We start from the raw sequence: 23,604 nt of genomic DNA, 5'->3' as shown, positions 1-23,604 counted from the left end.
TAATGATAAGGTACTCGAAATAAAAGCAAACCAGAGATTTAGAGTGGTTCGGTCAGTCTTAACCTACTCCACTTTTGGCTTCCTCCTCCGACGAGGTCACCGACGTCAACTAGCTGCCATCCTTCAATGGGCGAAGGCCAACTGCCCTTTTACAGTTTCACTCCTTTTGACAGGCTCAGGAGACAACCCTTACAGATCCTTTCTCTCCTCTCTTTACAACTCAAGACTTGAAGAACAGAAAGAGAACTTTTGGACTTTACACAAATTTGAGCTCTTAGAATCACAGAAAAGATCAAAAATTCGGTGTGGATCTGTATCTTTTCAGTGCTGAATGGGTGGGGTATTTATAGGCTCCAACCCAGTTCAAATTTGGAGCTCAAAACGATCAAATCCCGGAATTCCGGGATCAGGCGGTTGCACCTCCTGACTGGAGAGGTTGCACCGCCTGGTAGGGCTCGAAACTTGAGCTCTGGCGGTGCTACCTCTTGACAGAGGAGGTTGCACCGCCTAGTCTCGCTCGAAGACTGAGCCCTGGGCGGTTGCACCTCTTGGCTGGGGCGGTTGCACCGCCCAGTCTCGCTGGAAGACATAGCCTGGGCGGTGCTACCTCCAACCCTGGCGGTGCCACCTCTTTCACTATTCCAGCTCACTTGGTTTGTCTCCAAACTTGGTCCAAACCAGTCCGAAGAGGTGCAACCGCCCAGGGCTCAGTCTTCGAGCGAGACTAGGCGGTGCAACCTCCTCTGTCAAGAGGTAGCACCGCCAGAGCTCAAGTTTCGAGCCCTACTCACGTGATTGGCTTGCTGGGCACTTATGACTAGCAATCTCCCACTTGACCTAAAGCCAATCACTTATGTGTCTGATCCCCATCAGACTCCTGTGACGCTCAAAGACAATCTGAGACAACGGCTTTGTCAGTGGATCTGCAATGTTATCTTCGGATGGAACTCTTTCCACTGCTACATCTCCTCGGGTTACGATCTCTCTTATAAGCTGGAACCTCCTCAGAACACTTCTGATAAGACCCGGGTTCCCTTATTTGAGTAATCACCCCATAGTGGTCGCAATATAAGGAAGTCGACTTGTCGCTATCTGTATCGACTCCCAAACTCCCTCCTTTGCTGCATCTAATGCGGCAATGTACTCCGCCTCTGTGGTCGAGTCAGCAGTGGTATCTTCTTTGGAACTCTTCCTGCACACTGCTCCTCCATTCAAGATGTACACATACCTTGAATTCGACTTGCTATCATCGACATCAGACTGAAAACTTGAGTCAGTGTAGCCTTCAACCTTAAGGCTATTACCTCCATATACTAGTAAAAGATCCTTAGTCCTTCTTAAGTACATAAGGATAAACTTTACTGCTTTCCAGTGCTCCAAGCCTGGATTCGCCTGATACCTGCTCGTGACACTCAGAGCATGCGCTATATCAGGCCTAGTACATAGCATGACATACATGATAGACCCTATTGCTGAGGCATAAGGTATCATATTCATGTTTGCCCTTTGGAATTTTCCATGCCAAACCTTTTGACAATGGTTTTTATGTACCTGGACTGGGACAAGCCAAGCATCCTCTTGGATCTATCTCTATAGATTCTAATCCCCAAGATATAGGATGCTTCCCCTAAGTCCTTAATGGAGAAGTGTCTAGATAACCAAGTCTTTACAGTGGATAGCATTCCTACGTCATTCCCAATGATGAGGATATCATCCACATATATCACCAAAAAGGTAATAGCGCTCCCACTTACCTTTCTTTATACACAAGGCTCATCTTCGTTCTTAACGAAGTCATAAGATCTGATTGCCTCATCAAATCTTATGTTCCAACTTCGGGAAGCTTGCTTTAGTCCATAAATGGATCTAAGCAACCTACACACCTTATCTGGGCAGTTCTTGGACACGAATCCCTCAGGTTGCATCATATACACCTCCTCCTCCAGGTTCCCGTTGAGGAATGCGGTTTTCACATCCATCTGCCAGATCTCATAATCATAGTGTGCTGTAATAGCCAATAGAATTCTGATGGATTTTAGCATTGCTACGGGTGAGAAAGTTTCGTCGTAGTCAACACCTTGCCTTTGACGATACCCCTTAGCCACTAGCCTTGCTTTATAGGTCTCTACCTTTCCATCTACTCCGATCTTTTTCTTAAAGATCCACTTGCAACCGATGGGTACAATACCTTCGGGTGCATCAACTAGGTTCCAAACCTTATTGGAGTACATAGAATCCATCTCAGAATTCATGGCTTCTTTCCACTTCCCGGAGTCTATACTCATAATAGCCTCCTCGTAGGTCTGAGGATCAATATCCTCTGCATCCTCTGCTCTAATATGTCCCACATATCTCTCAGGATGATGGGATACTCTATCAGACCTGCGTAAAGTTGAAACTTGTGTATTAGATACCTGAACAGACTCGGGCTGTAGAATGGTGCTTGAGCTTGGTTCCCTAACTTCGCTCAACTCTATCATTCTCCCACTGTCTCCGCCAAGAATGTGTTCCTTCTCAAGGAACACTGCTCTCTTAGCTACAAAGACCTTTTGGTCCTCGAGATGATAGAAATAATACCCACAAGTTTCCTTGGGGTATCCCACAAATTTGCATCGCTCTGTCCTTGATTCTAACTTATCGGGGTTGTGTCTTTTAACGTGGGCAGGGCAGCCCCAAATCTTAACAACCTTAAGATCAGGCTTGTTCCCTTTCCATATCTCATATGGTGTAGACACTACCGACTTAGTTGGAACTCTATTCAGAAGGTAAGCTGCGGTTTCTAGGGCATATCCCCAGAATGAGATGAGTAGGTCAGCGAAACTCATCATGGACCGTACCATATCTAATAATGTACGATTTCTCCTTTCAGAGACACCATTGAGCTGAGGTGTATAAGGAGGTGTCCATTGGGATAATATCCCATGGTCCTTAAGGAACTGAGTAAACTCTGTACTTAAGTACTCACCTCCTCGATCTGATCGAAGAGTTTTGATACTCTTTCCAGTCTGGTTCTCCACCTCATTCTTATACTCTCTGAATTTCTCAAAGGCCTCGGACTTGTACTTCATTAAGTACACATATCCATACCTTGAGAAATCATCAGTAAATGTAATGAAGTAGGAGTAACCTCCAATGGCATGAGTTGACATGGGTCCACATACATCACTATGTATGAGTTCCAACAACTCAGTGGCTCTCTCTCCAATTCCACTAAATGGAGAGTTGATCAGTTTTCCACGAATACAAGGCTCACAAGTTACATATGACACATAGTCGAATGGATCTAGATATCCATTATTTAGTAACTTTTGAATCATTCTTTCATGGATGTGACCTAGCCTACAATGCCATAGGTATGCATTGTTCACCTCATCTCGTTTCCTCTTAGACACTTACATTCATGATATGTGGAGTAGTGTCTTGCATAAACAAACCTTTATGCAATATTCCTCTCGTCAATCTCCCCTCGGCTTTGCTAGAATTTATAATAAATTGTAGATGTAATAAGCAATACTGGTATCCAATACCAATACACTATCACAAAAATCTGCCAATTGGAGATTGATCATGAATGTACCTGAAGCTTCACCAAGCTTCTATTTCGCCCTTTCTACAAGGTACTCTTTGTAGTTCCTCTTCTATTTCTCATCTTTACCATAGTGGAAGCACTGGCCTTTGTCCTTTGCTGGGTCTTTCTTAGCAACCTTTGCTTTACCTTGTTTGCCCTTGCCCTTTCCCTTCTTAAGGGACCTTTCTGCTTTCCTTTTCTTTCTGGTCTCACCAGTGTAGAGAACTGGCTTCTCTTTCTTAATAGTACTCTCTGCCTCCCTCAACATATTGAGGAGCTTTGGGAGAGTCACCTCAAGCTTGTTCATATTAAAGTTCATTATGAACTGTGAAAAGGAATCTGGTAGGGACTGAAGCACAATGTCCACACACAAGTTATCCTCTAGGACCATTCCTAGACCTGTGAGTTTCTCTATCCACTCAATCATCTTTAGGACATGGTTCTGAACCGGTGTCCCCTCAGTCATCCTAGCGCGGAAAAGGCTCTTGGATATCTCATATCGTTGAGTCCTTCCCTGTTCCTCAAACAATTTACGGACATGTAGGAGAATGGATCTGGCATCCATCTTTTCATGTTGTCTCTGTAACTCTGGAGTCATAGAGCCCAACATATAGCACTGAGCAAGAGTGGAGTCATCAATGTACTTCACGTAGCGAGCGATCTCATCCTCGCTTGCCCCTTCTTCGGGCGTAGGCATCACTGTATCAAGGACGTACACGATTTTCTCCGCTGTGAGAACAATTCTCAAGTTACGGAGCCAATCCGTATAATTTGGACCAGTGAGGCGGTTGACATCAAGTATGCCACGTAAGGGATTTGAAAGTGACATTTTCTGAAAATAAAGATGTAGCAAAAATGAATAACATGCAGATTTTGCAAGAAATAAACTATCAAGATATGGACTTCTATCTTAATATGCTCCCACTATTTTATTAACGAGTCACGCGACACCCTCAGCACGTGAAACGGAAGTCTCCGGCAGACTTCTAGTGGGGATCAGGATCCAATCAGCGTCTTAGTGTAACCTCGAGGGACTCGACCAATCACACTAAGCCTAAAAGGTAGACAACTCTTGCCGATCACAACTCCTTGTGATTCCCGTCCTGTTCGGCCTCCGAATCACCATGGCCTCGAGGGACTCGACCAACCATGATGCTCGGTTAAGTCAACACCTTCGTTACAAGATGAGTCTGATTTGATGATATACCCTCGAGGGACTCGACCAAGCATATCATGCCCTCAGGTCACCGGTGACATCTCTATGTCGTAAGCAAGATAGCGAATCGCGATATAGGTGAGTCTCGAGGGACTCGACCAACTCAACCTACACCGGGATTCGGTTCCTACTCACAACGATGGAAGGCCACGTGGGTCAATCTAATTGCCTCACGTTTACCGACTTAATTTTATCGAGAGATGTTTCTATGATTTGGTCTCCTAATATGACATGTCACACATATACATATTTAATATATATCTACATCGCATGCAAATATATATACATATCTAGTATGTGTATAAGCAATCACACCAGATGATCATGGACCACAACCTAATATGATTAGGCCCGAGCCAATAGGCCTAATCACTCACATCAAGATCTATGTGTGCAACGGTGCATCTCCATGCCTTGTGATCGTCCATCTCGTCCTCGTCGGTTCCGTCGACATCTTGATGCATCTCCATGCATCACGATCGTCCGTCTCGTGGGTCCCGCTATGGCATCCACGCTCCCGCTGCGCCTCCTCATGTGATTACAACTTAATCATAGGCACGCAGGCCCGACAATAAACGAGAAATATAATGGAGGTTCGCAGACCTCAATAATAATAATCACAAGTACACACATCACACGGTCCATGATCATCCGTCCACTCATCATACATCACATGTATAAATAATCATCATCATGTAGGACTACTAGATAATAATAAAAATAATAATCAACTAAACCTTTTAATTAATTAATATTTTCTGAAATCAGGGATATATAGGGAATTTTTCAATTCCTAAGGGTATTTTCGTAATTTGGACAAAAGACAGGAATTGGAATTTCTCAAATTCCGAGGGGGCAAAACTGTCTTTTTGCCCAGAAAACCCTAATGCCCTTCTCCCCCTTGCTGCTGCTGCGCCGCCGCCGCCACCCTGCTGGCGGCGGCCTGTGCGGCGAGGGCGAGGGCACTGCCCTCGCCTGCAGGTGGCACGCCCGCTGGGGTCGCTGCCGCTGCAGGTGGGCGCCGCCGCCTCCGCGGGCGGTTCTGCCCGCGAGTCAGCGCCCGCAGGTGGTGCTGTCTCGCTGGCGGCCGCCCCTGCGGGGTTTTTGCCCGTGGGAGCAGCGGCCACAGGCGCCGCTGCCCTGCGGTGCCTCAGCCCGCGCTGCTGCCCCGCGGCGCCTCTGCCCGCGGGCTCAGTGGCCGCAGGCGCTTCTACCGAGCGGGCTGCCAGCCCCGCCGGCCGCAAGGCTGCTGCAAGCAGACCGCCGGCCGGCTGCTGCAGGCACAGCGCTTGCGCATGCGCCGGCGCTGTGCTGCCTGGCTGCGGCTGCGGCTGGCTGCAGGCATGCAGATCGAGGGCAGCAACTGTTGCTGCCCTTCCTTGCTTTTGCGTCAACGATTTTGACGTCAATATTCTTCCTAAACACAACACACGCAGTTCAAAAACCAATCATTCGCACGAACAACCTGGCTCTGATACCACTGTTGGGAAATCATAGGGGGCGACATCATATGCGCAGCGGAAGAACAAGAAAAACAAAAATCCCCGATTCCCAAAAAGATGTTCATCGTCGTGCGAAGATTGGTGCGCAAAATCCGTAAAAAACACAAAACTGCGTATAGAGATTGTGTTACCTAGGGAGATCGTATATCCCTGTTTCCTTGCAGATCCTTAGGAGAGGGTGAAGGAGGTCAAGCGTCCTCCTCTCTAGCGGTGATCCACACAGCAGGGTTGCGACGACGCTCCTCAAAACTCCAGGCCTACTCTGAGGGGAGAGGGAGAGGAGAATAGGAAGGGCAAGCAAAGACTCTAGCCTATGAGGCTGTGAATCCCTCCTATTTATAGAGATCCCGTGTCAAAACCCTAATGGGTCCTTTCCCTAGTGGGTATTGGATCTGCATCCAATAAGACAAGGGCTCCGTCGGATATCTCATATCCGAACCTCTACTCATCGCAATGCCTACCATATGTGTGTGACCCTCTAGGCCCAATATCGAGCTGGCCGTGAGTCATACCTGTCAGAACTCCTTCTAACTCAGTGAATTATTATCTCTGTAATAATTCACTCGACTCATCGACTACGGAAGTACTAGGCCACTACGCCGTAGTCCCCAGACGATACAGGGGAATCCAATCCATTGGACCTGTCTGTCCTCAGTTACCATGTACCTATAGTCCCTCATCCATCTAATATCCCAGAGACCGTATATCGAGCATGGTGCTGTCAGACCCATACGGTTTCTACTCGAGTCTCGCTCTAATCAGATTCTCCCGGAGAACTCTTTCTCTCTCAACCCGAATGACCCTGGCCAGGGATTTGTCTGAGCAAGAACACATGGGATATTCCTCTCATGATACCGAGAGTGGATGATCCTCTATCGACACTCAATAGCCCTCGTAAGGTCGACTACCACTCCCAATGACCAGCTGTACTAGATCTGGGAACAGCCAAACCTATAAGTCTGGTATCAAAGAGTGGAGCACTCATACAGGACATCCTTGGTGTCTCAAGTCTAAGAACCAGATACACCACTAGGACTACGGAATCGTTGTCTGACAATAAGGCATCATCAACCATCCAGCATTCCGTAAGCGGATCAATCAGTGAACTCATTCTCCAATGAGCACCTGTACTGTATCCCTAGTGTCCCTACACGAGCAGCTATGAGACCAGCTGCATCCATCATATGGACGGGTATACAGCACACCAGTCTATCCGGTTATCACGATGTCCCTCTCGAGTAACCTATGACCGGGATTATTTAGGATATGTGTTTAAAGGTGAATCGATCTCATTATCGTGATCTCATCACGATCCGATTCCCATTGCACAAATCCAAGGATATCACAATATATATGCATTTATGCAATAGTTATAAAGTGATATACGCCAAAATATAATAAGCAAAAAGATTTTGTATCAAGTCACACGTGCCATCACTCACGTGATTGGCTTGCTGGGCACTTATGACTAGCACAGAAAGCAGTAGTTATGTAGGAGGTTTGCAGTAATGATAAGGTACTCGAAATAAAAGCAAACTAGAGATTTAGAGTGGTTCGGTCAGTCTTAACCTACTCCACTTTTGGCTTCCTCCTCCGACGAGGTCACCGACGTCAACTAGCTGCCATCCTTCAATGGGCGAAGGCCAACTGCCCTTTTACAGTTTCACTCCTTTTGATAGGCTCAGGAGACAACCCTTACAGATCCTTTCTCTCCTCTCTTTACAACTCAAGACTTGAAGAACAGAAAGAGAACTTTTGGACTTTACACAAATTTGAGCTCTTAGAATCACAGAAAAGATCAAAAATTCGGTGTGGATCTGTATCTTTTCAGTGCTGAATGGGTGGGGTATTTATAGGCTCCAACCCAGTTCAAATTTGGAGCTCAAAACGATCAAATCCCGGAATTCTGGGATCAGGCGGTTGCACCTCCTGACTGGAGAGGTTGCACCGCCTGGTAGGGCTCGAAACTTGAGCTCTGGCGGTGCTACCTCTTGACAGAGGAGGTTGCACCGCCTAGTCTCGCTCGAAGACTGAGCCCTGGGCGGTTGCACCTCTTGGCTGGGGCGGTTGCACCGCCCAATCTCGCTGGAAGACATAGCCTGGGCGGTGCTACCTCCAACCCTGGCGGTGCCACCTCTTTCACTATTCCAGCTCACTTGGTTTGTCTCCAAACTTGGTCCAAACCAGTCCGAAGTTGGGCCTAATTGGCCCCTACTTGGGTTATAGGATTAACACCTGATCCTAACCCTAATTAACGTGCTAACTATGAATTTAAAGACATTTTCTAAGCTATTACAAAGTCCACATGTCAAGACTCCTTCTGGCGAGCTTTCGGCAAACTTCCGGCGGTCTTCCGATGAACTCTCGGAAACCATTCTGCGGACTCCCAGCAAGCCCCTAGACTTCACGATTTGATCTTAGCGAGTTCCAACGAGCTTCTTCGGCAAGCTCTGATCTTTCTCGGCGAGCTCTGCGAACTTCCAACGAACCTTCCGGCGAGCTTCCGAAAAACCCTTCGGCAAGCTCCCAACTCATTCTCGGCTAGTTCCGGTAGCATTCCCGACGAACCTTCGGACTTCCATCGAACTCTCGAACTCGCAACAAATCCATCGCGCTTGACTCCGACACTTTGTTTCGCTTTATTTCTTCATCGTTATCATAGTTAATCGTGCACAACAAAACAAAACTTCGATCGAGACAATTAATCCTAAGCAATTAACCAAGTTGTCCGACATGTCATTGGTCCCTTGACGCTTCGTCCGATTCTTCGGCGCATCGTCCTCTCCTGCAGCCTATTGCCCAATCGGCCAGTTGACTCCGCAACTCCAATATCCTTGGCACAATACCCGCTCTTCTTGGCCCGATGCCCGAGTCCACGGCCCGAAGCCTTCTGTCGATACGTCGACCGATCCACCGGCCCGACATCCAATCTTCTGACATGTTCCTTCGGCACAACATGATTTTCCTGCTTTAATTGTCTCATCCTGATCGAAGCATCCTACGTCACTCAAAACGCAGATTTAATCATAAACATATATCAAGTAGTTTCATCATCAAAATACGAGATTCAACAATCTCCCCCTTTTTGATGATGACAACCACTTGATGACGGAGTTAAACTTAACTCCCAGAGTTTAAATAAACTCCCCCTATCAATATGCCATATTGATAGAACCTTGAATTCAAACTGAATTCAAGTCATTGCAATATTCATCATGAATACTTGCAACACGTCAACATGAACATATGCATAAACTTATGCATCACATGTCATGTCATCAACATACTTCTCCCCCTTTGTCATCAACAAAAAGGAGAAGTATCACAATTAATCGTTTGTGTGTGATATTGGTTCAACTCATTGCATGAAAATCATAATATCAAGTTTTATCATCATGCAATCTTGGAGCTAGAAGATTTAGCAAGTGTTACATCATGCTTAGAACATTCATGCTATCGAGTTTTAGATATGCAAGTTTTATAGCATATAAGATAGCACTTTTGGTAATGTTCAAGATAGCAAGTTCTACATCATGCAAGCTAGCAAATTAGAGATGTTCAAGAAGGCAACTCTTGCTTCTTGAAAATTTTGCTCACTTTGCTAGATGCGCAAGTTAGCATTTTTTGCCTCTTGAGATAGGCAAGATAGCACATTTGCTTCTTTTGAGATAGCAACTTTTTGCTTCTCTTTAGACCAACAAGCTAGCAATTTTTACGATATACAAGTTTAACAATATATAAGCTAGCAAAAATTTCGAAAGCAAATGCAAGATAGCTTTCTTGTGTAAGCTCATGATTCTTGCTTCCTATTGCAATGTGCAAATTGCAAGTTTTGCTTCTTGAGATATTCAAGATAGTGATGTTCAAGAAGACAATTTTTCTTCTTGAAATAAGCAAGTTAGCAATCTTTGCTACTTAAAATAGGCAAGCTAGCAATCAAGTTTTTGCATCTTCTTGACTTGTACAAGCTAGCTATCTCACCCTTTGTCATTGTAAAAAAGAAAGAGAGAATACAGTTTTGTAGTTCTCTTTTCCTTTTACAACGATTTCAAAATGATGACAAATGATGAATAATCAAGTTATGAATGTCAAGACAATTTTTCATCATGAATATTTTATCATTGCATGCATCATTATCATAAATTGAAGTATTACATGCATGATATCATATCACCTTTCATAATTACATTAATGTTTCAATATAACAATTTCTTCTCAAAATGTGTAACTTGGCACTCATAGCATTTTAAATCATGATTTACATCATATGCAATACATCACATCATAATTATAAAGCACAAGTATTGCATGCATAATTGCACATCATAAATGTTTCATATCATGATGGTATCAATTTTGTCAAATTATATCCTACCATGCATGATCAAAACTTCTCCCCATTTTATCATTGAAAACAAGAAGAAAGTAGGGGGAAGAGCATAAAAGTGTTAAATATTTCAATCATTTCAAGGCATTTACATCATAGATCAAGTGATTCATCATAAAGCAAGTTAGTTTTCAATCATCACATAAGGCTTTTAAGGAATTTTTGAAACATAGGAGAATGATTAATTTAAGCATACAATGTTTCAATCCATGAATACCACAAGATATTATTTGTGACTTCAATTTTGCAAGATCAAGATTACGATTTAGATAAAACTTAATCAAATCAAATCATTAACTTGAAATTCATAATCAAGTCATTAAAATTAATTTCGAGATTCACAAAATATCATGAAATCATTAATCTCGATCAGATGGGAAAAGCATTTTTTAAGAGATTCTTTTTCATCTAAGCATGCCTTAGTCTTTATATGCCAAATTAAGATAAGCATGAAAGTTCAAGACATAAGGCAAATAAATCTTCTATTATGAAATATATGATATCAAGGCTCATGATTCATTCGAAAAGATATAGTACAAAGAGCAGCTTGAAACATTCTTATCAAGATCACATTTTAAAATATTCCAAGTTTCAAGATATCAATATGACACTTCATTGAATTGCATTTCATTTGAAGAACTCCTTTTTGATAAATATAGGGAGCATAATGAACGATCTTGATTTATAAAGAGCTTCATGTTATAATTACCAAGATCATGATTTTAATAATTATTCTCTTTAGCAAAGAATCACAAAAGCACTTTATTTTTGCATAAGAAATCTCATTGTATTATGATTTATAAATTCTTTTTCTACACATGAATCATAGGAGATATGAATGTGAAACAAATCTTTGCAAGCAAAAACACTATCATTCATATTTCAAGATGGAATTTATAAGCAGGAATCATTTCATCAAATTCATTTTAGAAAAATATTTTTCATAAGTGTATGAGAAAATCCGATTGTTAGGATACCAATTGTTAAGTGAATCCGAAAATGAAATTAACACTTTCATATATTCAGACATGATTTTTGTTATAGATCTTGAAATTAAATCAAGAAGATCAAACAAGCTCATGATCATGGATAACTTAAAGTCTCATGCATAAAATTGTTAATAACCATTTAATATTACATCTTTATGCATTACTTTAAATCAAATGTGATTTCATTCAACAATGTTAATCAAACATGATACACATTATTACTTCTTAACCATGATCAAAATCATTTTGTTTGTTTATCATAAAATATGCAATATCATCATTTTCGAAATTATCAGCATGATCATAATTTTTGTATTTTTATTTTTAAACATGTAATTTTCAAGAAAATTAATTCTAAACTAAAAAAGAAGACATATCATGAAAGCATCAAGTAATTTCAAAATAAACCAAAGGCATTTTAATTACCTCAATGTCGTAGGCTGGTAAGGCGTAGTTTGCCGCCTTGCTTTTGTTGACTTTCTCGTCTTCAGAGGAGCTCGATTCATCCCAATTTTTGTTCTTCTTCTTGCGTTTAAAGCAAGTAGTTCCATTCTTTTTGCTTTTTAATTTTTGTTTCATTTGTAGTTTAAGTTCACCATCACTTGAGCTTATGCTCGAGTGGTTTTCAAATGTTCTATGTCCCAAATCCTTCTTGTTCTTTGGAAGGTTGGTTTGTTCATCATTGTCCTCATCACTTGAGTCATCGCTCAAGTGGCATTCATTTGTCCAGAGTTCCAAATCCTTCCTGTTATTTGGAAGGTGATTGTGTTCAACATGTTCATCATGTGCATTGTGCACCATTTCATATGTCGTCAATGAACCAATTAGTTCTTCAAGTGGTAAGTTGTTTAGGTTTTTAGCTTCTTGTATTGCAGTTACTTTTGAATCCCACTTCTTAGAAAGAGAACGCAAAATCTTGTTTACGAGTTCAAAATTCGAAAAATATTTTCCAAGAGCTCTTAAACTATTGACAACATCCGTGAAACGGGTGTACATGTCGCCTATAGTCTCGCTTGGTTGCATTTGAAAAAACTCAAAATCATGCAATAAAAAGTTAACTTTCGAGTTTTTGACTCTACTAGTTCCCTCGTGCATGATTTCAAGAATTCGCCAAATGTCAAAAGCCGTTTCACACGTAGAAATCCGATTGAACTCATTTTTGTCCAATGCGCAAAATAAGGCATTCATAGCCTTTGCGTTTAAAGAAAAATACTTCTTCTCCAAATCCGACCATTCGTTTATCGGTTTGGAGGGAAGTTGAAAACCATTTTCAATGATACTCCATAAGTCGAAATTCGTAGAAATCAAGAAAACTCTCATTCGAGTTTTCCAACAAGTGTAGTCCAATCCGTTAAACAACGGTGGACGAAAGACCGAAAAGCCCTCTTGAAGAGCCATTTCTCTCGGGTGTAAATCCGAAATGAGAAATACCCCGCTCTGATACCAATTGTTAGGATCGAGAGCACTAAGAGGGGGGGGTGAATTAGTGTAGCGGAAATCTTTCAGCGATTTAAAAACGAAAGCTGCGTTCGTCCGATAAAAACGATTTCGATGTAAAAGCCGATTCTAAGATTACTTAAGATTAAGCGCAGTTTACGTCTAAGCACAGTTTACGTCTAAACTCAGTTTGCGTCTAAATACAGTTTGCGTCTAAACGCAGTTTTGCGTCTAAACACAGTTTTACGTCTAAACGGAGTTTTGCGTCTAAACTCAGTTTACGTCTAAACGCAGTTTTACGTCTAAACGCAGTTTGTGTCTAAAAGTAGTTTACATCTAAAACACAGTTTTATGTCTAAACACAGTTTGCGCCTAAACACAGTTTTGCGTCTAAACTCAGTTTACGTCTAAACACAGTTTTACGTCTAAACGCAGTTTGCGTCTAAACGCAGTCTTACGTCTAAACGTAGTTTTACGTTTAAAAGAAGTTTACGTCTAAAACACAGTTTTATGTTTAAACACAGTTTGCGCAGTTTACGTTTAAACGCAGTTTTACGTCTAAACGCAGTTTGCGTCTAAACGCAGTTTTACGTCTAAACGCAGTTTTACATCTAAACGTAGTTTGCGTCTAAAATAGTTTCAAAGGGATCTAAACTTAGAAGCTTGTTCATAAAAGCGCAGAAGACAATTTTGCAGAATCAAAACACAAACGTAAGCTGATCGTACGACAAACATAGATTTACGTCTGAAAGCAGATTCGAAAAGATCAACACTTAGAACTTGTTCGTAAAGGCGCAGAGAGCAGTAGTTATGTAGGAGGTTTGCAGTAATGATAAGGTACTCGAAATAAAAGCAAACCAGAGATTTAGAGTGGTTCGGTGAGTCTTGACCTACTCCACTTTTGGCTTCCTCCTCCGACGAGGTCACCGACGTAAACTAGCTGCCTTCCTTCAATGGGCGAAGGCCAACTGCCCATTTACAGTTTCACTCCTTTTGACAGGCTCAGGAGACAACCCTTACAGATCCTTCCTCTCTTTACAACTCAAGACTTGAAGAATAGAAAGAGGAGAACTTTTGGACTTTACACAAATTTGAGCTCTTAGAATCACAGAAAAGTTCAAGAATTCGGTGTGGATCTGTATCTTTTCAGTGCTGAATGGGTGGGGTATTTATAGGCCCCAACCCAGTTCAAATTTGGAGCTCAAAACGATCAAATCCTGGAATTCCGGGATCAGGCGGTTGCACCTCCTGACTGGAGAGGTTGCACTACCTAGCAGGGCTCGAAACTTGAGCTCTAGCGGTGCTACCTCTTGACAGAGGAGGTTGCACTGCCCAGTCTCGCTCGAAGACTGAGCCCTGGGCGGTTGCACCACCCAGTCTCGCTGGAAGACATAGCCTGGGCGGTGCTACCTCCAACCCTGGCGGTGCCACCTCTTTCACTATTCCAGCTCACTTGGTTTGGCTTCAAACTTGGTCCAAACCAGTCCGAACTTGGGCCTAATTAGGTCCTACTTGGGTTATAGGATTAACACCTAATCCTAACCCTAATTAACATGCTAACTATGAATTTAAAGACATTTTCTAAGCTATTACAAAGTCCGCAAGTCAAGACTCCTTCTAGCGAGCTTCCGGCAAACTTCCGGCGGTCTTCCGATGAACTCTCGGAAACCATTCTGCGGACTCCCGGCAAGCCCCTAGACTTCACGATTTGATCTTAGCGAGTTCCAACGAGCTTGTTCGGCAAGCTCCGATCTTTCTCGGCGAGCTCCGCGAACTTCCAACGAACCTTCCGGCGAGCTTCCGAGAAACCCTTCGGCAAGCTCCCAACTCATTCTCGGCTAGTTCCGGTAGCATTCCCGACGAACCTTCGGACTTCCGTCGAACTCTCGAACTCACAGCAAATCCTTCGCGCTTGACTCTGACACTTTGTTTCGCTTTATTTCTTCATCGTTATCATAGTTAATCCTGCACAACAAAACAAAACTTCGATCGAGACAATTAATCCTAAGCAATTAACCAAGTTGTCCGACATGTCATTGGTCCCTCGACGCTTCGTCCGATTCTTCGGCGCATCGTCCTCTCCTACAGCCTATTGCCCAATCGGCCGGTTGACTCCACAACTCCGATATCCTTGGCACAATACCCGCTCTTCTTGGCCCGATGCCCGAGTCCACGGCCCGAAGCCTTCTGTCGATACGTCGACCGATCCACCGGCCCGACGTCCAATCTTCTGACATGTTCCTTCGGCACAACATGATTTTCCTGCTTTAATTGTCTCATCCTGATCAAAGCATCCTGCGTCACTCAAAACGCAGATTAAATCATAAACATATATCAAGTAGTTTCATCATCAAAATACAAGATTCAACAGATGCATCCAAGTTGCTAGTTAGAGAAGGGGTTTTATTTAAATTCAAAGAATCAAAATTAACATCATCATCAAAATCATTTTTCTTGATTTCGGAAATCTCATTGAAAACAACATGAATGGATTCTTCTATAATTAAAGTTATTTTATTGAAGATATAAAAAGCTTTAGAAACCAAAGAATAACCAAGAAAAATTCCTTCATCGGATTTAACATCAAATTTTCCTAAGGCATCTTTTTCATTCAAGATAAAACACTTACACCCAAAAACTTTAAAATTTGAAACATTGGATTTTTTATTGTTCCACAACTCATAGGGAGTTTTGGTGAGTAAGGGTCTTACTAGAACTCTATTCAAAATATAGCATGCAATGTTTTTGGCTTCGGCCCAAAGGTATTTGGGTAGGCTATGTTCATTCAATATGGTTCTTGCCATTTCTTGTAAATTTCTATTCTTTCTTTCTACTACTCCATTTTGTTGAGGATTTCTTGGAGTAGAGAAGTTGTGGTTGTATCCATTAGATTCACAAAATTCTTGAAAATCATGGTTTTGAAATGCACCACTATGATCACTTCGAATTGATGAAATCATAAAACCCTTTTCAGTTTGAACAAGTTTACAAAACTTGGTGAAATATCTAAAGCATTCATTTTTTGTGTTTTAAGAAATAAGTCCATGTGTATCTACTATAGTCATCTACAATGACGAAGGCGTTTTTGCTACCTCCTAGGCTTAATATAGAGATTGGTCCGAACAAGTCAATATGGATCAATTGTAAGGGCCTAGAGGTGCTTATTTGATTCTTAGATTTGAAACTACTCTTAATTTGTTTTCCTAATTGACAAGCATCACACACATTTGTTGAAAAAATCTTTGGGGCGACATCACATGCGTAGTGGAAGAACAAAAAAATAAAATCCCCGATTCCCAAAGAGATGTTCGTCGTTGTGCGAAGATTGGTGTGCAAAATCTGCGAAACTAAAAAACTATGTATAAAGTAGATTGTGTTACCTAGGGAGATCATATATCCCTGTTTCCTTATAAATCCTTAGGAGAGGGTGAAGGAGGTCAAGCGTCCTCCTCTATAGTGGTGATCCACACAGTAGGGCTGCGATGACGCTCAAAACTCTAGGCTTGCTTTGAGGTGGAGAGGGGAAAGAGAATAGGAGAGGCAAGCAAAGGCTCTAACCTATGAGGCTCGGAATCCCTCCTATTTATAGATGTCCCCAGTCAAACCCTAATGGATCCTCGCCTAGTGGGTATTGGATTGCATCCTACAACACAAGCCTTTTAGATTAGTGGATCTCTGTATAATAATCTCTCATGGGCTCTTATTGGATCTTGTCCATGGGATCCAATAATTCAAGGGCTTATTAGTGTTAGGATCAAGAGCACTAAGAGGGGGAGGGTGAATTAGTGCAGCGGAAAGAAAGTTGATTTTGGTATGATAAAAGCGATTTTGGTAAAAGTTGATTTCGACGATTAAAACTGCATTCGTACGATAAAAGTGATTTTAGTAAGAAAGTTGATTCATAAATCACTTTAACTTATGATCAAGCGAGATGCAATTAAAGCAAATATATAGAGGTAGTTTGCAATTAAGATGGAAATCAGAATGTAAGCGCAAACGGAAATATGATGTTCGTACGATAAAACTGATTTCCGTCTTAATGCCGATTCAGAAAATACTTAACTATGAATACGTTAAAAAATGAGTAGAAGGCAGTAAGCTACTGAGGAGGTTTGTAGTAAAGATAAGATGCTCAAAGTAAATGCAAACTAAGATTTAGAGTGGTTCGATCAATCTTGACCTACATCCACTTTTGGCTTCCTCCACCGACGAGGACACCGATGTCCACTAGAGGCCTTCCTTCAATAGGCGAAGGCCAACCACCCTTTTACAGTTTCGCTCCTTTTGACGAGCTTAGGAGACAACTCTTACAGAATTTTCTTTCCTCTCTTGACATATCAAAACTTGGAAGAAAAGAGGAAGGAGAACTTTTAACTCAAACAACACTTTTAAGCTCTAAAAATCATATAGTAAGATTGGATTTTCGGTGCCCTTTCATGCAGGAAAGGGTGTGGTATATATAGGTCATAAACTGGTTTGAATTTAGAGCTCAAAAACATCATTTCCCGGATTTTTAGGGTCCTAACGGTACTACCTCCTGACTGGGGTGGTACAAACGCCTGGCAGCTCGGAGACTGAGCCTCTGGGTGGTGCCACCACCTGACAAGGGCGGTTGCACCGCCTAGTCTCACTCGGAGACTGAGCCCAGGTGGTGCCACCACCTGACTGGGGTGGTTGCACCGCTTGGCAGAGCTCGGAGACCGAGCTCAAGCGGTTCCACCGCTTGTCAAGGGCAGTTGCACCGCCTAACCTAGCTCGGAGACTGAGCCCTGGACGATGCCATTGCCGACCCAAGCGGTGCCACCGCTGGCCAAGAAATCTGGGTCCGAATGGGTTAATCCATTCGGCCCAATTGCCCCAAGATTAAGTTAATGGGATTACCTCCCATTTCTAACGTAATCATCATGCTAACTATGATATTTCTTAAGATATTTACTACAACTTGCTCCGGTGTGTCAATCGCTTCTTTCGGCGAGCTTCCGGTGAACTTCCATCGATCATCCGATGAACCCTCGGTGATGCTCCTATGGACTTCTGGCAAACTCCTGGACTTGCGACGATCCACTTGGCGAGTTCTGACGAGCTTCTTTTGGCAAGCTCCTAGACTTCTCGGATTTGTTCCCGTAGAACCTTCAACGACCGTCCGGACTTCCGTCAAACTCTCGAACTCCCAACGTGATCATAGTCTTGTCTCCGGCGTAACTCCTACTGCATGTCTTGCTTTCATCATAGTTAATCCTGCATACTTATCTCAACATATGGATTAGATAACAAATGACAATTGACTTCATCATCAAAATCTGAGATTCAACAATCTCTCCCATTTTTATGATGATAATCAATTGATAACGGAGTTAACCTTTACTCCCCTTATTTATATGCCATACTTGAGATAAGTCATTCTTGAATTCAAGACTTTTGAATTCAATAGACTTATTGATAAGTTAACTCTTAACCTTATCAATTACTCCCATCATGATTTCTATCACGATGTATCTTACTGAAAATGATGTCAAGACTTGACATCCATTCTCAAGTTTTACATTTCAAATATGAATGATGGTAGCAGTTCAACATAAGATATCAACATGTAAATTTATAATTTAAGCTTTTGATATCTTAACGTAAAGAAAACATTTCAAGTGTTTAGCAATCGTAGCATCACATGGCAAGATATCAACAAGTAAAGTTGCTATGCAAGTTCTTGATATTTTATCATGATATGGCAATAACATAGTGCAAATATGGCACTCATAGCATCAATTCATATATTTCTCATTCAAATATGGCACTCATAGTGTCAATTCATATATTTCTCCTTCAAATATGGCACTCATAGTATCAATTCATATATTTCTCCTCCTTTATCATCAACAAAAAGGAGAACGATATAAGCAAATTTTAAGCATAAGTGCGGTAATTTTCATGCCATAACTAGGTTTTAGGACCATTTTTTTGAGCTTTTGAATAATGTTTATTGAGTTTGCTTAGTCTAGTTGTTTATTGAGTCGGTTTGGTTCAGTTAGAGTCAAGTAGAGGTTTATTTAATATTTATTTATTATTAGAGTTCAAGTCATGATGGACTCTAGGTGGAACTCTATAAATAGGGATGTAACTGCTTCTTTTCAGTAATCTATGAAAAATACTATTCTGTCTTTTGACAAACCCTAGGAGGCCGATCCCCTCGAAGCGATCAAGGAGGGCCGATCCCCTCGAAGCGATCAAGGAGGGTCAATCCCCTCGAAGCGATCAAGGAGGTCGATCCCCTCGCAGTGATCATCCCCTTTCTATTCTTTTTACGTTAAGACTTTAAGGTCTTACCATTTGGTATCAGAGCGACGATAAGACTTTAGGGTCTTATCATTTAGTAACAGAGCCTAAGATAAGACTTTAGGGTATTACCATTTGGTATCAAAGCAACGATCCTTGGCGTAACCCGCCGTAACCTTGCTTCCCTTCTTCCCTACCACCACTACAAGGCAACTCTTTCTTCACTGTTGTCGTTGTTTCCCCGGCCAGCAACTTTCGACCACTGCTCGACCTCCTCACTGACTCATCTCATTCAAAAAAAAAAATAAAAAAAAATGAAGAAACACGAGAGGAAGAAGAAGCCGCAGCCACCCCTGCGTCCCCTACTTCCGGCCAGCCCACCCACCGCTGCTGCTCGCCGGCCAGCGCCCACCATCGCCCCACTTCCCGGCCGGCGACCACCACCGCCGCTATTCCCCGGCCAAGAGACGACGCTGCCAGTGTCCATCCCAGCCCAACTGCCACCGCCCGCCTCACCTTGCGTTGTAGTGCAGCCGCTCAACTCTCCTCGGCGATCGTTGGTGATGCTGCTCCCAGCCGCGCCACCACTGCTGCCTCTCCACCGCCACCCTAGCCATGCCCCCCCCCCTTAGGTCACAGCCGCAGCCGCCTGTTGCCGTAGCCCCTCGTTGCAACAGTTGCAGAAACAGAGTTCCTTTGTTGCCGCTGACCCTCATCGATCGCAACCGTGCCTTCACCAGCCGCGCCGCCTCCAACACTCCTCTTCCCCTCCAGTGTCGTCGCCGCCCAGCCGACCCATCACTGCTCCGGGCCACCATGCAACGACTGCCGCATGCCTCCCAACAGCCGATCCACCTTGCTCTGCATCCGTAGTGCCAGAAACAAGGCAACTCACCGGTTGCCCTTGTTCCCAACCGTGACACCGCCGGCTCCTCCTTCTCTACCTCTGCCGCTGCTTCTCGGCCGTACGATCATCGCCGCACCACCGTTGCCAGCATCGCCAGCGACTCCGGCTATGGTGCGATAGAAATAGAGCACCCTGTTTCCCATCTCCAACATCATAACTTCCTGGCCAGTGACGACACTCGCTGCCTTTTTCTCCACCGCCAATGCTGCGCTCCGGCCAGCGACCACCATTGCTACCAGCCACCGCAGCCTTCTCCTCAACCGCTCGTGATCCTTTCAGGAAACTCCTTCGGTGGTGTGACAAAAATAGAGTACGCAACAACCACCACACTCCAACAAAAGCAATGGCAGCCTCTACTGTCGTAGCCGCCAATTGTAACCACCGTCATCGCTCCCGGTCAATGACCAACCCCTCGTTCTGCAGCAACCGCAGCAAGTACGCTGCCTTGCCTCAACCCCAGCAGCGCACGCAACATCGATTCCTATTCTCAACCTTGGCCGCATCAACGTCGCCTCCCCCTTGCTTAGCATATTCTGCCACAACCACAGGTTGCCATCACCATAGGTTGCCATCACCGCAGCCTCAACCCCATTGCTCGGCGATCGCCCCTTGGGTCATAGCAGCTACAGCCACATCAACGCAGTCGCCTTTCAACCCCTGCGCTCTCACCCCATGCAACGATAGAAACAAGGCAGCTACTCTTCCTCCAACGCAGCGACCGCAGCACTGTCCTTGGTGTCCACCTCCTCGGCAACTTCGCATCGACAGTGTTGATGCCCTTGACCGACACCAAAAACAGGAGTTGAGATTACAAATTTGCAGTCTTACGCAATCACTACTGATAACTCGGTGAAAGCACAAATGGAAGCATTGGAAATCAGAATTGAGAACCGGTTACAAGAAGTACTTAGTGATTTCAAAAAGGGCTTACTGGAGAGCCTTAGTAAATTTCAACAAGGTGGAAGCTCAAGTTCTATATTGCACAGATCTGAAAATACTAAAAAAGGGCTCCAAGATTGTAACACAATCTAGTCGTACATGAAGGTGGATGGATAGCTCGCCAAAATTTGTCAGACTTCTACAGTGTTAGAATATCAGAGTAGGTTTGAAAGATTGTCAAATCAAGTTAGAGATTGGTCGGAATGATAACTTCTAGATACATTTATTGAAGGGCTTATTCTAGAGATTCAGTGTGAAGTTAAGGCTCGTCAACCCCGCACTATGATAGCTACGATCTCATTCGCACATCTACATGAGAAAAAAATCAATAGGGAAAATCATGGAAACAGAAGTGACAACAACCAGATGATTAGTAAGCCACTGGCTCCATCTATTCCCAACCAAAGCCTTGACACCCGAAGACTAACCCAAGAAGAACTCAATGAAAGATCAGCAAAGGGTTTGCACTATAATGAAAAGTAGAGTATGGAGTACCAATGTAAACAAGGGCAACATATGATGATTGAGCCAATTGGAGACAAAAGCAGAAGATTTGGACTCCGATTATGAAGGTGTGGAAACTGATGAAGATATTGAAGCCATCACACATATAGTGCATGCATTGGCTAGCTATGCTAACCCACAAACTATGAAAATCAGAGGAACTTTGAAGCATCAACCTATCACTATGCTGATTGATACGTGCAGCACTAATAATTTTATGAACAGGAAAGTTGCAGCCCGATTAGCTTACCGCATTGAAGGCTATGACAGATTCGAAGTAAAGATTACTGATGGACAGATTTTAACTTATGATAGCAAAGGCCAGGAATTTCTTACAATGATTACTACACTGAAAGATCGACCTATTTCTTACATTGACAAAAAGTGGAGACCATGCTTACTTGATCAATGGGTTATGATGCGTTGCAGATAGCCTATGACTAAAGTGCTAAAAGACAAGCTCCCCAAGATTGATGCTGCTCAGCGTTGAGGACAAGGCTGATTTGAAGAGGGAGGAACTATTAGGACCCTTTTTCTAAGCTTTTTAATAATGTTTATTGAGTCTGTTTAGTCCAGTTGTTTATTGAGTCGATTTGATTCAGTTAGAGTCAAGTATAGGTTTATTTAATATTTATTTATTATTAGAGTTCAAGTCTTGATGGACTTTGGGTGGAACTCTATAAATAGGGATGTAACTACTTCTTTTCAGTAATCTATGAAAAATATTATTCTGTCTTTTGACAAACCCTAGGAGGTCGGTCCCCTCGAAGCGATCAAGGAGGGCCGATCCCCTCAAAAGGATCAACGAGGGCCGATCCCCTCGAAGCGATTAAGGAGGGTCGATCCCCTCGAAGCGATCAAGGAGGCCGATCCCCTCGAAGTGATCATCCCCTTTCTCTTATTCTTTTTACAATAAGACTTTAAGGACTTACCATTTAGTATCAGAGCGACGATAAGACTTTAGGGTCTTATCATTTGGTATCAGAGCCTACGATAAGACTTTAGGGTATTACCACTAGATTTATGTCATTTTCCAACAGTGAATGATAAGATACTAATTATGCAAACATCTCAAGGAAAACATGATATGGAGATAGCTTTGAATACTTCTTCCTTTTTATTTGTTATTATATTTTTGCATGAAGGAGGAAGGCTATTTGTGATACCAGCTATTTGTGAGTTTACTTTGAATAAAGTTAAAATCGATGAGAGATTAAATCATACTTCATTTTTACAAGGATTATGTAAGTGAAACAAATCCTTGCAAGTAAAAACACTATCATCCATATTTAAAGAAGGAATTTACAAATAGGAATCATTTCATCAAATCCATTTCTTAAAAAATATTTTTCACATGATAAGTGTATGAGAGATGTATTTGCTAGTTGATTTCATATGTAAAAAATCAATGATGGGAATCAAACTCGATATGACATATGCATATTAAGTTCGGAAGAGAATAATGTATCGAGAAAATCCGATTGTTAGGATACCACTAGTTAAAGGAATCCGAAAATGAAATTAACACTTTCATGCATTCGGACAAGACTATACTATAGATTTTCAAATACAATCATGAAGACAAAACATGCTCATTGTTATGAAAATTTTTGTATTCAAAACACATAATTTCCAACATGTAATTTTAGGTATGTAATGGCAATCAAGTGATTTGATCATTCAATCAATAAAGTCCGAAAATTAATTTTAACAAGTTTATACATTCGGACACATTAACATTCCTAATTCTCTTCTAATGAAATCAAATTATTCTTCACTTAGAGGTTTTGTAAAGATATCAGCTAGTTAATGTTTAGTATTATGGCAACACAATGACACATTAACATCATGGCAATACATCAACATCATGGTAATATCATGACAT

Source organism: Musa acuminata, chromosome BXJ2-8 (assembly GCF_036884655.1).
Source record: "Musa acuminata AAA Group cultivar baxijiao chromosome BXJ2-8, Cavendish_Baxijiao_AAA, whole genome shotgun sequence".
Taxonomy (NCBI): domain Eukaryota; kingdom Viridiplantae; phylum Streptophyta; class Magnoliopsida; order Zingiberales; family Musaceae; genus Musa; species Musa acuminata.
The sequence above is the reverse complement of the archived record's forward strand: the minus strand, read 5'-3'. Positions refer to the sequence as shown.